The sequence below is a fragment of the Condylura cristata genome, unplaced genomic scaffold (assembly GCF_000260355.1).
Source record: "Condylura cristata isolate star-nosed mole 26May11 unplaced genomic scaffold, ConCri1.0 scaffold00016, whole genome shotgun sequence".
Classification (NCBI taxonomy): domain Eukaryota; kingdom Metazoa; phylum Chordata; class Mammalia; order Eulipotyphla; family Talpidae; genus Condylura; species Condylura cristata.
The window spans coordinates 33772944-33789879 of NW_004567117.1; the positions used below are offsets into that span (position 1 = coordinate 33772944).

Sequence of the window (16936 nt, forward strand, 5' to 3'; positions counted from 1 at the left end):
AGATTCAATTTCCAATTGTGCTAAATCAGTGAGAAATGTTTATGGCCCCCAGGGAGGAAAAAAAGGTTGGGCGAGGCATTGTGGTGTGTTTGGGAGGTGCGTGGATGTTACTGGACCAAGAGCTGATCATATGAGTCAGCTCTCCGAAGGGAATAAGGTTACACCAGGCAGGAACTTGGGAACCACTTTCTCATCCCTTTGTAGAGGAAGAAAGTGAAATGTAGAGAAAAGAAGAGAAGGAATGACCCAAGGTCACCCAATCAGGATAGGGTATCAGAATTTCCTGACTTTTAGTGTTTTATTTTTTTTTTAAGATGATTTTATTTATGGATATAGAACTGGGATACAGGTCACAGGTGCAGTGAGAGGGTTCACTAGAGGCAGAGTGCAGATCAGAATAGCAGAACAGGTAGATCAAGGAATTACACTGCTGAGGGGAGCAACAGCAGGCGACACAGGAGAGGTCGGCTGGGCCATGTGGTGATCACTCCATGGCAGGGGATCGGACTCATGCTGAAGCTGTTGAAGTTAGCTTCACAGTGCTGTGCTTTAACCCATTGTGCCACCAGGGAGGGCCCCAACTTTCAGTGCTTTATAAATGCCTTGAAATATGACTCAAGAATTGAGTAAGATCCACTATTTTGAAGATTAATCAATATGTACAAACAATTTTTGTCAGTTTGCTTAGATTAAACATCTTTTTCTTCTAGTGAATATTTATTTTGATCTTACTGGGAAGGGTCTAGGCCAGTGGTTCTCAAGTTGGGATGATTTTGTTCCTCTCATGGGGAACATCGATGATGTCCAGAGACATTTTTGATCGTTAGGACTGGAGGGAGTGGACATGGGTAGTGTCATCTAGTATGTAGAGACCAGAGATGCTGCTGAGCTTCCAATAATTCAAAGGTCACCATCCTAAGTCTATAATGTGGTCAGTTTTCTAGCCCAAATGTCAAAAGTACCATTTTAGAAATCATGATCTAGAGGCCTAACCTGTGAGGAATGTGACAACATCCTTTATTCTTTTCCGTTTTCTCTCTGGTCTTAATTTCTAAGAAAAAAAATCCATGGTCCTAAGAAGATACCCAAGCGCTAAGTTTTGTTAGACCCAAATATATACGTCACCATGATTGATATTTACAAAAGGCTCTAGGATATAGTGAAATACTGAAGGATTTTATAGGTACAGCTTTCTAAATGTGGCCTCCTATATGTTTTAATTTTGGCATAATTATCAGCTGGACAGCTCAGCAAAAATCAGAGCTGATGCCAGCTGAAGCACATAGTGTGCCTTGCAGGCTGACAGTGGGAATCCAGAGCCTCTTATGAACACGTTTGAGGCCAGGAAGATCGTAAGAATTCTAGAAGGATAGTGAGATGGTTATGTGGGAGGCCGTGGGAGTTACCTTTTCTGGTTCAAAAGTCTCATGGTTTCTTGAGGGAAATCAGATAATGCAATAACCATTTGCACCCCAGGAATTAGGCATTTCAGACCTCATTGGTTTTGTGGAGTAGTTTGCTTAATCTTTATCCTCTGTTGCAAACAACCCTGTAGACCCAACAAAAGAATAAAATTTGTCCATCTATCATTAAGATAATTGTTATTGATTAGTCTCCTTGTAATTTTCTGCTTTTTGTTTTCAGATGTTGGTTATAAATCACACCCACCACAGTTCCAAGCCTGTGTTTGTGTCTATTATGTGGTCTTGATAAGGCTATGCCACAGTTTTCACCTTCCTGATGTGAGTTATTGAGATTGATTGAGGCGCTTTGCTTGTCCTATCCTAGACGCTGCGTAATTAATGTTTCATTATGTTAATACATGCAAATGTGAGAGTGTGAGTTTGATTGGGAGGTAAGAGAACAAAAAGGATTAAAGAGTTCACTCCAAAGTACAAATTAATTTATTGCATTGCTAACTGGCCTCTAAGGAATGAAGGAGTAGATTGCAAAATGAAAGAAAAATATGCACAAAAATAAAGAGCTGTTGCATGTCCCTGTCTTCCAGAGGTGGGGATAGTTTATAATTACAAGAAGTGTATTTAGTTTTGCGGTTCAGGCCTGGTCCAGGCTGTGGTTTCGTCAGTTCACATGACTGTAGTAAAGGGCTTAATGTAAGAAGGCCACCAATATTTTTTTTTTAATAAACAAGAATTTGCATATAGAAAAACATTTATACGTACACATCTGTATATTTGTAGAAGACCCATGGGTATAGGAACACTAGAGCATATCATGGTCTTCATATGCCATCACTCGTTGAGTTAATGGCTTTATTTGAAGTATAATAGGAAAGTAATGTTACTGCCAAGCTGTCACTGAAAATTTACCATCATTATTTTTATTTATATTATTGCATTTTCTTCCTTTTCTTTAAAGTAATTTTTAAATTATTTTCTAAACTTACATTCCTAAATATACCAGCCTTTTCCCCAATATTATATGTTGTTAATAATTTTCTATAAAGCTGGATTTATAATGATCTTTAATTTATACATGCAGTATTTTTATTACCTTGAATTGTATTTTTGAGATAGCAGAGGATTTACTAGAGCCTAAATCTTCGTCTGACTTTAGATATGTGTTGCTTTCTGTTAAACATCCCCACTCATAGCTTCGACAGTCAATGAATGGTTGCTGGATCTCAGCACAGACTTTTACTAAATGACAGTAACTCTTAACATTTAGCTAATCAGACCTTAATGTGAGTAAAATTGATTGAATTCTCCCCTCCACTAGCTAGTTTTGTTTTGAATAGATTTTTTAAAAATGGGAAGCTAAAGAAAGGTTTAGAATGTAGACTTAGCCAGAACAGAGCTGGCTAAGAGCATTTTGAGAAGAGAAACCTACTGCAAGTAGGAAGGCATCAGGAGAAGGACTTTGAAAGGAGAGTGCCAAACACAAAAAGAACAAAATATGCATCATTTCTTGTCTGGAATTTATTCACTGGAGTTACTACAAGCAACTTGACGATACATTTTCAACTTTTAGTCTGTTTGCTTCTATCTTTAATTACCACTTGAGTCAGTGCTTGGAGAGGTGTGTTGTGGCCAAATTCATTTCTGTCCACACTGTCTGTGTTTTTCTGCTAACAGTGGTAGAGTTGAGTATTGTTCCATAACACTAAAAATGTTTACTACCTTCCCATCACAGGGAAAAAAAAAAAAAAAAAGCAGTCTCCTGACAGAGAACTCTAACATTCATTAATGGAGTTTGAAGTCAAAGTTACTGTTTTAAATTCAAACATATCCAGTGTACAACTTATAATTTGTCACAAACTTCAGCCTCCAGTTTCTCTTCCCTATTCTCAGCATAATAATACCTTGTTAAATAGTTGAGAATTTTATATCATGTAATGGGTTTTAAGTATTGTTTCTCCATTCTTCATTTAAGGGAAACATTTCAAAAATATAATTAATGCTTATATGATCTAGTAGTTTTTGGATACTGTCCTGATGGGGTCATTGAACTGTAAATTAAAAGTATTGTCTGTGAATGAATAATTAATATAACGAAAAACGTCATATCCATTTTGTTTTGTAACATCCCCTGCTTTTAGCTATGGCCGTATTGCTGATTTCAACATTGACGGGAAAGGTTTTGTGAACATATTTATCTGTGTCAATGCATTGAACCATGGCTACTGAGCAAAGGGCCTGGAGCCATGAGTCACTGATGGAGCTGGACTCTGCCTACCCCCATGCTTCATTCTGCCAATATTCTTTATGGTCAAAGTCAGTGCAGTTAATAGTGTCTAAGCGGCCATAGGTTTTTTTCCTACCATGATTCACATGTGTCATTTTTCGCAGTCACTTTGCAGACTGACAAGGAGGCATTAACTGATGGGCTCACTGGCCCTTCACAAAGACCCTTCATGTGCTTAGTCATTTGGTTTCCATTTACTTCCAGCTACATGTTAGTACGATGAGCTTGTGGTCACCCCTTTGTAGTCACTCCCTAGAGTTACTCCAGTAAACATCTGGCATTTTCCTGGCCTTTTCTACCCATGCAAAGAAGTTTCCATTAGTGAGTAACTAACACTTAATGAGAATTTAAAATTCAATTCAAATTTAAAGATCCCAATGCATGGCAGTATATTTTACATTTCAGAAATAGAAATATGTATACTATAACTAAACTCAATTAATTCTGAATAATTCTTTTGCCTGACAAGATTTCTCACTAACAGATAAAAATAAAGATTTCAAAAAAACAGTGCAAGCACGAACATCTGTATTATCTTTAAAATAGCAATAGGTTGGATACATACAACCTAAGTTGCCTAACACAATTCTGGTTTATCCACCTTTCCTTGCGTACTTATAATTTAAGTCCCCTTTAGATCTCAAAACTATCTGATCTGGATATATTTTTAAAAATGTGATTATCCTAGTCTTCACTTTGGTGAGTTAGCTTGCAATGAGCCAGGAACAAAATAAATGCTCAGTGTGATAATTTATTATTGAATTTTACCTTATTTCTAGTAGTATTATCATTTCCATCATTCAATGGAAGCAGTTATTCATTGTTTAGATAAATTTTAGACTTTTACTATTTCTAAACAGTCATAGATCATTTCTTTACCCTTAATTATTTTATTTTATTTTATTTTTTAAGATTTATTTATTTATACATATAGAACTAGGGTACAGGCCAGAGGCACAGGTGTGGTGAGAGGACTCACCAGAGACAGAGTGGGGAGCAGAACAGGCCGACTCACAAAGTGCACTGCTGAGGGGAGAGGCGCACTGGTCAGGAGAGGTCTGCTGCACCGTGTGGGTCACCTCCTGGGCGGGGGTCAAACTCATGCTGAAGGGAATTTAGCTTCTCATTGCTGTGCTTTAACCCACTGCACCACCAGGGAGGGCCCTACCCTTAATTTTTATTGATCATTTTTCTCTTAGAGAGAATGTAAAAGGAATTTCATAAAAATCAAGTAAGTTACATAGAAACCAACTGGATAGAAGCCTAATCAGGCAATAGTAAATCTGGCTAGACAAACTCGGAAAACTTAACTCTGAGAGATTTCAAATTATCCTCATGTCTTTTGTTATTTTTAAAGGCATTTTGTTGAGGTCTGATTGATGTACTAAAAGCTGCACATATTTAATACATGCACTTTAATGAATTGGGAGGTAAGTGTAATTCCATGAAACTATCATCACAATCAATAGATCTATCCATCACCTCCAAAAGTCTCTTTCCACGTTCTTAGAAAAAAAAAATAGTTTTATGGTTAAAAACCCATCCGTACCCTCTTAGCAAAAATTTAAGGATGCAATACAATATAGTTAGCTATTCACTACAGCCTACAGTGGATCTCTAGGATTTACTCATCTTGCATAATTGAAACTTTGTATCCTTTTTAAAGCAAGTAAAAATGACTATACTACAATAGAGAGGTCTAGACTGCATTGCAATAAATAGACAAAAGAAATAGCTTTTCCTTTCACCCTGAATATTTCTTCATGTAAGATGTAAAAAGCTAATAAGTCTGTTTTCCCTTTCTCTGGGGCTTTTTAGTAAATGATGATATGATAATAGCTTGTGTTTTATATATTGTCAGCAATTAGAAGACTGCATTTTCCACTCAACTCCTCTCACTGTTCTCTTTCTGCTGAGCCTCTGAAAGAGATGTGGCTGGCACTGGGAACATCAGGCCAGGGACAGCAAGTAGGGGGTGGGGTGGCAGAATGGCACCGACAGAAAAGTGGTCTGTGGCTCTGTCTAAGGGTTGTTGGGCAGAAGGTCGCTGGGGCGCTACATCTGTTTAACATTATTTGCGAATGGATGATGAAATGAAAAGCCCGTGCTCACAGCCTGTACATGAGATATTTTTGGTGAAGCCCTTGTAGATTCTAAATCTATTACCGAGAGGGAAGGAGTTTGAAGATAGTAAGTTTAGTTTAAGGTAGCAGCTCCAAGCTTTAATTCCTCACATTGTGAATCAGAAATATCTCCTGAGAATAGGGATCTGAGATTCGGCCCTGAGACGGAGGGCCAGCTCTGCCTGTACTTTTTTAAAATAACATACTTTTATATCATCACATTTGTCTCCAGATGATATCCTCAGTGTTGCCCCTTGCTCTTCAATGTTGGAAGTATTTACGATCGAATGCTACAGAAAATTAGGCCAGCTCCACCCAGCAAATCCGAGGAAATATTATCAAGGTGGATATTGACAGTCTCTGTTTTCATTGACAGTAACAGTAATACTGAGTAACCCCTGTCATTCACAACCAAGTCAGTGTGTTTTTCACCTGTGTTATCAATTTCTTTCACCAACTTTGGTACTTTTCCTGAACTAGGCATGTTTTCATCTCTATGTTTATTTATTCAACACATATATATTAACCACCCTTAAGATGAGAACTACAATTTGTTGTGTGAGAGACAAGCCCAATTCATTTCTGCACTGTTGGAGTTTTCAGTAGAATAGGGGAGAAATTGTCATAAATATGATATGTGGCAGAAGGATAGAGAGCCACAAGAGATTGTAGAATAAAAACTGATTGCTTCTAAGAGCCGGATCTGTCAATTCTATTTAGTGGAACTTTGTATCTCTGCACAAGCCTGTACTAGCTTCCATTTTGTAAAGGAGGAACCTGATGATAATTAATATTACTATTAAATTGCCTAAAATTTATAACTACTTCTAAGATCATATTGGAAGGTGCCATTCTGGAAATCCAGGGATCTGGCAGTCACTTGTAATGTAACAAAATAGCTCAAAACAAGTGAGCATTATCTGATCCTAAAGAAACTTTTGCCCTGAGCACTGTGTGGTGCTTGTGTTAGCTCTTGGCAAGCAAAGAATGTAGGAAAGATTCAGTCTAGAGAACTTCCAAGATTCCATCCAATAGAGGCATTCCAGACATTGATGTATCAACTTGATTTTATACATCTGAATAATACATTTAAAAATAGATAGATAGAATGGTAGGTTCAACATTCTGTAGCTCAAGTTCAACCCTGAACTACTGTGGGGTGTAAAGTGTCATTAATCACTCATGTATGCAGTAAGGCCTTCGAGGGTAAGGACCACACATGTGCTTCATTGTTTTTGTTTCCTTTACTAAATAATTAGTTGTTTAAATCATGAATATATTGAATCTATAGTGTTCAGAAGTTTCCTTATGGTTTTGATTTTCTAATGACACAACATCCCTGTTCTCTAAGTCATGTCCAGTCGAACCCAAATCACCACTTAATAAAACAGGTTGGGAGGGTTATTCACATGCAGAACTTATGAAAGATTTGAAGTTCATTGGCTTTCCATTCCAAAGTTGCTGTTTCTCTTATCATCTGGGTTTTCTTTCTCAATGTCATTGACAGACTAAGCAGGGAAATACCATCTTTCTGCTGAGACAAGATATAGTAACTATTATGACAAAATGAATGGCAGCATTTTAATGAAAATCACCATTTGGCCCCTATTTGGAGAAAATTGGGCTTATTATATAACACAAATGTCTTATCAATATGGTTCTCCACATTCAATGTTATACCACAATGCCAGCCATGAAGTTTGCTGAATTTTAAGGCTTTCCCTGGACCTGTCAGACCTTTATGGAATTAATCCTTCATATTTGTAATAGCAGTTCCACAAGATGAATGCTTCAGTCTCATGAATCATAATAAAGTGGCCCGTGCTTGGTTGGCAGAGAGATCTCTGCAGTCTTTTTATCTTCAAGAGAGGAGATTAGACTATTTTATGGTTAGTGAGGTGGCTTGTTAGTTTCCTGGCACCTTCCATAACTGCGCTTCCTTCTAGACACGTTTATGTCTGTGATAAACTGATCACAGGGTGATTACAGCTAATGTCTCCATCTGGCTATTTCCTCCTAACTGTAAGGTTAATTTTTGTATGTATCAAGTTTCCTTGAGGTAAACTCATAGACTTATACTATTAGATCTGTGGACACCTGGCAATTAACTAGTCCAATTTCTTTTACTGATGAGTAAATCTCTTCCCAGTGATGTAGCCCAAACTCAGGGCTAGTGAGGGGCAGAATTAGACAAAGAACTCCAGTCTCCTGACCTCTTGTGCTGAAGGCTTTCTTTTGCAACAGATCTGGTACCTTTTTTGCATATAAATTACATAAATTGCTCTATTGATTTATTTGGAGTCTTTTGGGAATCTCTTTCTTAAACAACCCACATCTAATCCCACAGCTATCCCATTGCTGTACTTTTAAAATGGTGTGGTTTCTGAATCTGACCATGCCTCTGCACTTTTACTGCAGTGATTTATTTTCTACAAGTCTCCTCATTTCTCACCAGTACCATGGAGCCAGCCTCCTCCCAGGTTTCCTTACTTCCAAGGACTCCAATTCTCAGCACAAAAATCCAAGGTGGTTATTTTAAAAGTTTTTTTTTTTTTTTTTAACCTCAGCACTATTAGTGTTTAAAACTGGATAATTCTCCCAAGATTGACTGCCCTGTGGATTGTAGGATGGGTAGCGGCATCTCTTGTGTCTACTTGTGATTCCAGGAGCACTTTTCCCACTTGTGACAACCAGCAGTATTTCTGGACTTTTCCAAGTGTCTCCTGGGACCAAAGTCATTCTCTACTGAGAACTGCTGTGTTGTAAACATCTTTAGACATATTCACTCTTTTTTTTTTTTTAAGATTTATTTATTTATTCGTACAGAACTGGGGTACAGGCCAGCGATGGAGAGGGTGAGTAGATTCACCAGAGACAGAGGAGACAGAGCTGGGAGCAGAACAGGCAGATCAGACGAAGTCCACTGCTGAGGGGAGCAGCGGGCAGCGGGCGGGTCAGGAGAGGTCTGCCGCGCCAAGTGGATCTCCTCTGGGGCAAGCGGGGATCGAACTCATGCGGAAGTGGCTTAAGATTCTTAGTGCTGTGCTTTAACCCGCTGTACCACCAGGGAGAACCTGTTTTTTTGTTTGTTTGTTTTGTTTTATGCATACAAAACTGGGGTACAGCCAGAGGTGCAGGGGCTGTGAGAGGATTCACCAGAGACAGAGTGGGGAGCAGACTGACAAAGTACACTGCTGAGGGGAGCAGTAGGCGGGTCAGGAGAGGTCTTGTGTGTCATGTGGGTCACCTCCCGGGCAGGGATCGAACTCATGCTGAAGTGGCTTTAGCTTCTTGGTGCTGCGCTTTAACCCACTGGACCCCCAAGGAGAGCCTCCTTTTCACTCTTTTGATCAAAATTTCCAGCATCCTTGGAGTTAAAATAAAGGTCTTTTGCTTGCCTACAAAGTGCTATACATCTAGCTCTCAGTGACTTCTGCACTTTGAACTTTCCCTTCTCTCCCATGTGAGCCAGCCGTGTGACCTTCCTGCTGTTCCTGGTCCACCTCAGGGCCTTAGCTCTTGCTCTTCCTTGTCCCGGCACAGCTCCTCCTGTAGTCTCCATCACAAATCTCCTAAACCCTGCAAGTATGTCTCCCTCCCAAGTGCAAGCCTTACCTCCGGTGTGTATTTGGAAGAGGACTTCGGGCTGGGGTCCTTTCTGATGTTTGGGCCTCCATAATAAGATTGAAGAGGAATAGAGAGCAGAACACTGGCTTTTGCTTGTGCTTTCATTCTCTCCCCCTCATTATAACCATGAGGACAATAAACCAAACTCCTATGAATCCAATTGAAATAGATATAACGTTTAATACAGTTTCCACCAGGTGAGTGGGATTATAGGTGGTTGTTATGGTATTGGTTTTTATGTTTTTCTTATTTGTGTACAGTAAACAGAGGTAACTTGATCAGTGATGTGTCCTTTCACAATTAATGTCACCTGCAGTATACATCCTCTCTTCACTGCCATTCAGAGGGAGAGATTCCAGCCCTGGGTGTCCAGTAAGCAGTCCTTTTCCTAAATGCTCTGAATATCCTTTCTCAGTGTTCCAGCTGACAGTTGTGCATTCATGAAATGCTTTCCAAGCTGTCCAACTCCCAACTTGGAGAAAGAATGATGGGAATCGCCCGGGAAGAGAATACAGCTTATACTGAACCAAAACGAACATCCTACAGTATACAGTGAAGTCACTTAGAGTTTTGGTGGGGGGCGAGAGGGGGTAGGCAATGTCAACCAAGGGCAGGTTAAGCAACACATCAGTTTTTCTTCTAAGTGTTAATTTTGCATAAGGTCCAGGGAGTGACTACTCAGATGTTGCACTGTTACTTGTTGAGCTGAAGAAAAATCCCATTATAGTCTGCCCAGTATCACACAGCAAAATCAAGCTGTGGTTGAGAGATTCAGCTTTTGAGGCTGCAAAGGGAAGCAGAAGCTACTTCCCTGCTCTCACTTGGCCCTTATCATTTTCTTTACCATCGGATTTAGCCAGAGGACACAGGCAGTTGCCCGGGGCACATACTTTTTGCCCTATAAAAACCTCAGATATCAGCAAAGCTTCCTCTGCTTTGTGGAAAGTGACATGTGCTCAGAATGTCTGATGTGGAGCCTCTGTGTGGGCTTACGAAGAGGTCTCTGCTGGGCAGTTGTTTCTTGAACTTCACATCTTGTATTTATATTTCTGAATTTTGTTCCCTGTCTTGTAAAGAAAAGAAAAAAAGAGGAATCACGGTGTCAAGAACAAATCGGGTTCGGCAACCCTGCAACATGGATATTTGGTGGTGTTGGACTAGGTCAGCAAATGGCCTGACACTAACATCACTTTTCCTGATTCAATCATGGTAGCTTTCCAAGTGTTCACTCTTCTCTGTGGAGATGTCAGAACCGAGCAGGAAGATGAATTCACATACAGTGTGTTTGCATATACCATGGTCTCAAGGAACTGATTTTATGGGGCTTAAGTTGCCAGATAAGATACAGGATGCCCAGTTAAATTTGAATTTTGGGTAAACAACAAATAATGTTTTAATAGAAATATCTCCTGTAGGATACTTATTTAATGTGACTAATTAGAGCATGTTTATACTACAACGTTATCTATGTTGTGTTTTGTTTTATTTTTCCATCTGATATACTAATTTAACTGATAGGTTTAATTGGCATTTAATCTGGAATCTATGGGAGAGAAACTTGAACTGACTTTTTTTAAATTTATTTTTTGCATAGAAGAAGTGGGTATAGGCCAGAACAAGTGGGTATATGGAGGAAGGGGTGGGACAAAAGTCACCAGAGACTGAGAGGGGAGCAGAACAGGCAGAGCTACTGAAATACACTGCTGAAGGGAGCAGTGGGTGAGACAGAGGAGATCTGCAGTGCCATATGTGAGTGACCTCCTTGGGTGGGGATCGAACTCAGGCCGTAGGGGTTATGGCATTGATACTTAGTCCCTAACCCACCAGGATTCCCTTAACTGGATTTTTGTATTTTTCATTTTAATTTTTATCTATAGCTTCCTTACATTGTAATGATACTTAACACATTCTCATACAACTGTGACAGGGCAAGTGTAGAAGACTTGGCAAAGCTTCTGTTGAAGCTTTTAAATTCATTAACAAATTCTGCAAAATCTAATTCATATTTTATTTCTACTTGTTAGTAAATATTAAACATCTTGAATTTTTTTAAAGATATGATCATATCTGCAGACATTTTTTAATGTCTTCCCAAAGTAGGCAAACACCATTACTTCACAGAGAGCCAGTAGTCACTGGTCTGAATCTTAGCAGATGCACACTTTCTTGACCTGGCTGTAGTTAAAGTCCTGCCATAACATGAAACATAGGAAGCGCAATGCCAGACTGCAGCAGAACAGGTGCTCTGAGAGCTCCTGGCTGGAGACTAAACTAGTCTGAGGGGCACATCAGCCTGGTCAATGTGCAGAGTCCCCAATATTTCAGAAGTGTACAATTAACATTGTAGAGCTAAATTGTGATGAGATAAATGCAGTCCTAAAATACTCTTTTTTCTTTGGAAAGAGCTGATCTAAAGGAATCATTGACTCCTTGTGCTAAGAACCAAGAATATCCCAAGGAGCATTTTAAGTATTCAGTGGATTGTGGAATTTTTGTTTTGCTTAATGCAGTAAGGTCATTTGGCACCCAAACACAGTGCAACAGAGGGAAGATTAACTCTCTTTCTTGGCCCTTTCCCACATTTTCAGTCTTTCAAATAAATGTACAATAAATATGAATACCAAATATGTCAAAAATGTGTTTCAATTATACACCTTCTTGGGTCACTCCCATAACTCCCTCTCACTATTTAGGGGAAAAAAAACAAAACAAAACACTGACCCAAACGCAAATATGTAAAATTGTAACATGACAAGCCAAAGAACACAAAGAACCCCCCCATTCACACCCCCAGCTCTTGTACAGGTCAGCAGATGTTTTAGAGAAGAGTTTCAGAAGTGTCATAGAATCCCCCTGGAAAGCTTCTCAAAGCTTGGCACTGTGACTCCAGAGTTTCCGAATGGGTAGGTCTAGTCTGGACCCGATTCTGTGCATTTATAACAAGCTTTGAGGTGGCAGTGTTTTTTGCTAGTTCGGAAACTGTAGACTTAGAAATACTTTTCAGAATTTATACTCTGATGTAGTCAGTCCACAAAAAAAAATCATACAGTTAGGCAATCAATTAATTCATGTCTTATTTTGTTTTATTAAACCCTACTGCATCACATGGCCCACCAGGCATTAGAAGGTTTGCTCGGGTTGAAGTCCAGAATTACAATTGCACATGGAATTGATGTTTGATGAGTTAAAACCAGATTATAGTCCACCATTCAAGGGATAATTTTAATTATCTTCAGTGGAGATCTCTTTATCTTAACAGAAGAGAGGCAGATGCACTGACATTTATTTATAAGAGGAGATATTGATGGCATTTTTCCAGGTTGGTTATAGGAATTTGGGCAACTTAGAATCTCCAAGCATCCCTAAGGTTTTGTAATTTGAAAGAGATAAAGTTATGTGTAGCAGATTCTGTGGGGATTTGTATGACATTTTGTAATCTTAAAATCTTTTCAGGAACTTCTTTTATTTCCATACTACTTTTCATATATTTCATTTTTAGCTCTTAATGCTTTAACCAGAAGCTTTTACATTTTGGACTTAGAAGGGAGTTTCTGACTCCATGGGGAATTATTTTTCACACTTAACAATGTTTCATATTGTAGATAAAATGTCATACTTAAAAAAAAAAATCAAGTTAGTCTGCCTCTGTGGCTGAACTGATCTTTGGAACTATAGAGGCTGTGATAAAGAGAATAAGCACAAAGTGAGTTAAAAGCACAGAGATTTTTTTTTTCTTACCATTTGTTTAGTCATTTTGGTGCCTTCGTAAAGTATATTAAGGATCTCATCTTGTCCTATACATACTTAGGATACCCATACCAGTATCACCTTTGATGCTTATTTATATCTGACAAAACTAAAGCAAATAAATGTTAATATTTGCCCTTGTTACTACTCCTCAAAGAAAAGGCCTTTCTTCAGCTGCATGTTTCTTAGTAGACGGGATTTTGGTTCTCTCAAGTATATCTCTCCAGAATGCCTTTGCTTCAGGTAATTTTAAGCAGGGCCCAAGGATTGCCTCTTCTATGAAGCAAGGATGGGAAATGTTCCTAGTTTAGGGTTCTGAAGAACAATAACCTGTACCTTAAAAGTTAAGCCATGCTGAGGGCACGTGGGTGATTTGGTGATAGAAAACCCAAGGGGATTGCAACTGAGATGGAAAAATGCACAAAAATATGTAAGAATAAATTATTATTAAAAAAAAAAAAAAGTTAAGCCATATTGAAACAAAGCCAAACCTCCAGTTGGCTTTCTTCTGGCTCACATGCCCACACTTGCCATTCTGACATACAGGCCTCTGCAAAAATACAAAGTGATACTTTTGTTTTGATTGTTCAGAGGCTTTCACTTATTGCTTTCTAATTATTTCACCCATTTCCCAGAAGATTGTACAGTCATTAAACTCTGCTCAAATTCCAGCCACAACTTTTGAGCAACAGACTCTAATTTGTTATTGGTTGCAGTTTTATCATCTCTGACTGATATAGAATCGGCTTGATTCTTAGATGAAAATATTTGCTAAAATTAGTTTACATTAAGCTATGATACACTGGTAAACAACATGCTTCTAATGGGAACAAGTAAGTACTCTAAGAGAAGAGGGAAGAGGTAGCCTGTATTGATGCCAGTGTAATGTATTAATGGGGTGTTTCTTAAACCTGGGTGAAGTGTCCAAGGAGTACAAGCCCCTTATGCCCACATGAACTGAAGTGTTAAAAGGGGCATTGTTGGAGACACATCTTTTATTTCTCAACAAACAATTTTGTTAGGATCCATTGTTTCTGAAAGTGAAGTAGCTAATTCGGGTTACTTGAAGTAGTGACGTACCTTTAACCTACAGCCGTATATTCAAGGTATAATTGTTATAAGGAGTACAAAAGCAAATTGCAAAAAAACTGCAAGGGTAATTGTATGGAAGAAAAGTTAATCTTTATTTAACTTTCCTAAATTATGTACTTGTAGCAGTGAAAACTGCCATAGCCTTCTTGTTTCAGATTAAGTGGGTTATTTATTTGTGATAATGGGCACATATGTTCATTAACATACTGTCATAAACAATGGCGTTAAATGTGTGATGTGTTTGGTGACATAAATAAGGTGTTCATCCTGAAGTAGTTATTTAAAATATAGGCTCCAGGAAGAGCAAAGAAGCAATAAACGTGTTTTTATATAGTTGCCTGGTCTTGGATTCTAAATTTATTTTTATCTTATTTATGCTACTCATGTGGAAATTGCAGGTATCACTCTAGTGAAATAACTTGACATTCAAGGACATTAGAACGTTCTGTTTTCACAGTGTCAGTGCATCTCAAGCTAGTCGTTTTCACTAGCATGTGTTTCTTGTCTTGCAAAGGAGAATGTTGACAGGGAAAGGCATTTATAGCTGTATCAGTCATATCTCACTAAGTTTAGCGCTGGATTCATTTGATGGGTGCCTTCATCTCATTCTAGAATGTAAGTTTCCTAACTGGATGTTGAAGTTAGAGATCCTCTGATTCAAGTCCTTCATTTCACAGATGAGGAAACTGAGGGTTTGAAAGCTTAAGACTCCTTTGAGTTGCAGTCTTTCAGTGATAAAATCAGGACCAAGAATGAAGAACCAGACTCCCAGTTTACTTTCCAATAGAGGAGTGAGCGGCACTACAGTTCTGTTGTTTAAAATGAAAGGATCAATGAGAAGGAGACGCTGGTGGAGCAGTGAAAAGGCCATGATATTGTCTTTGGGGGGTTGTACAGTATCATTTGTGGTAGAATTTAATGCTCACTCTTACTTTACAATTTATTTTAATGAACAAAATTTCCAATGTCTTTCTTTTATTTTTTTTATTATTTTTATTTTACAAAAGTTTATTTTTACATCATTTTGTACTTTTTTCCCATCTCAATTGTAATCCCCGCGGGTTTCCCATCACCAAGTCACCCGTGTGCCATCACCAAGTCACCGTGCACTTCCCTCTCCACCCCCCCGTTTTTGATCCCATTCCCCACTCCACCCCCACAAAATGTCTCTGGTATATGGTTGTTCATTATTTTTATTATTTTCTCGCCTGGTCCATTATACTCCTGCTATGAGTGAAACCATCCGGTATTTTTCTTTCTCCTTCTGGCTTATCTCACTTTCCAAGCTCTATCCAAGTTGCTGCAAAAGACTCCAATGTCTTTCTTTTACTCTATGAGTTAGTTGAATTTGAAATGAGTATGTGAGAATGAATGGTACTACTTACTAGGCAGAGTTGAAGAGACAAGATCAAATTAACCGAGTCCAAAAGTAAGAATTAGAAAAATAGGGGGATTAGGGAGGACCTGTAAAGTTATGGACAACAGTGAGAAGCTGTTTAGTTTATTTTCACGAAAATGTGGTATAAGAAACTAGAAGTGATCATATCCATTGGAGGCAGTAGTAATCATTCTTTATGAGAGTATTAGTTATAAGCAATTTTGATGCTTGCCTTTTAAATGATAGAAAACTGGAAAGTTTTCACAGAAATTATTCCTATTATAGAAAAAGTAAGACCATTAATGAAGTTGGATTGATATTCTGAAAAAGTAAATAGGAAAATGTAGACTCTAAAATTAATGTTTTGTTAATTAAAAAACTTTAAAGTTCTTTAAATTTAAAGAAATTAAATGTTACTTCAAGAGAATTAAGGAATCTCACAAAGCCATGTCCATCTTTTCTGCATTTTTTTACAAGGCTATTCAGGAGGAAATGGAATTACATGGTAATAAGAAAATTCAGTTAGACCTAAGAAGATCAAATATTGAAAACAAGATGCCAGGGGACTTTGTAGAATCTCTAGCCCCAGAGATCATTAAAAATGGAATTGAAAGTAATTTGACTTGAATGATTTAGGTAAATACCTATCTGAGCAAAGGTGAACCCAATGACCTCTCGAGACCTCTTCAAAGTTTTTGATTCAGCAACCAAACATTCTACCAGCCTCAGAAAGAATAAACTTCAGCTAATTATACTTGACTCATCCCCTCAGGATTTTTAAATGACTTTCTGTTCCTCCTGTTGATTTCTTTTGTTCATTTATGTTTATGGGGGGAAAATCCAACTATAATATTCACATAGATGCCCTGACTCATGAAAAACATTTGGGTGGAAATTAAGACCCATCAGGGATTTGTGATGTTAAGTAGCAACTTTATTGGCTTGCTTTTTCAATGAGATTTCTCACCTGTTTTAAAAAAAACAACTGAACTTTGTTCCAAAAACATTTCCCTCTCTGCTCTTGATTAACTTTTGTTGTTAGTGGAACACTGCCTGGGCATATTTTTAAAAATTTTAATGAAGACTATAATCAAAATGCAAAGATAGAAATAATTTATTTTATTAAGATTTATTTATTTATACATTCGAATTGGGGTACAGAGGCAAGGAGAGGCTTCACCAGATACAGAGTGGGGAGCAGAACAAACAGACTGATGAAGTACACAGCTGAGGGGAGCAGCAGGCAAGAAAGGAGAGGTCTGCT

General features: G+C 38.2%; 1 protein-coding gene across 1 annotated transcript in view; it reads left to right on the forward strand.

Moving 5' to 3' along the window:
* The window catches only part of DCC (DCC netrin 1 receptor), a 977719-nt gene that overhangs the window by 343735 nt on the left and 617048 nt on the right, over window positions 1-16936 (forward strand). The gene's annotated exons all lie outside the window — the stretch shown is intronic.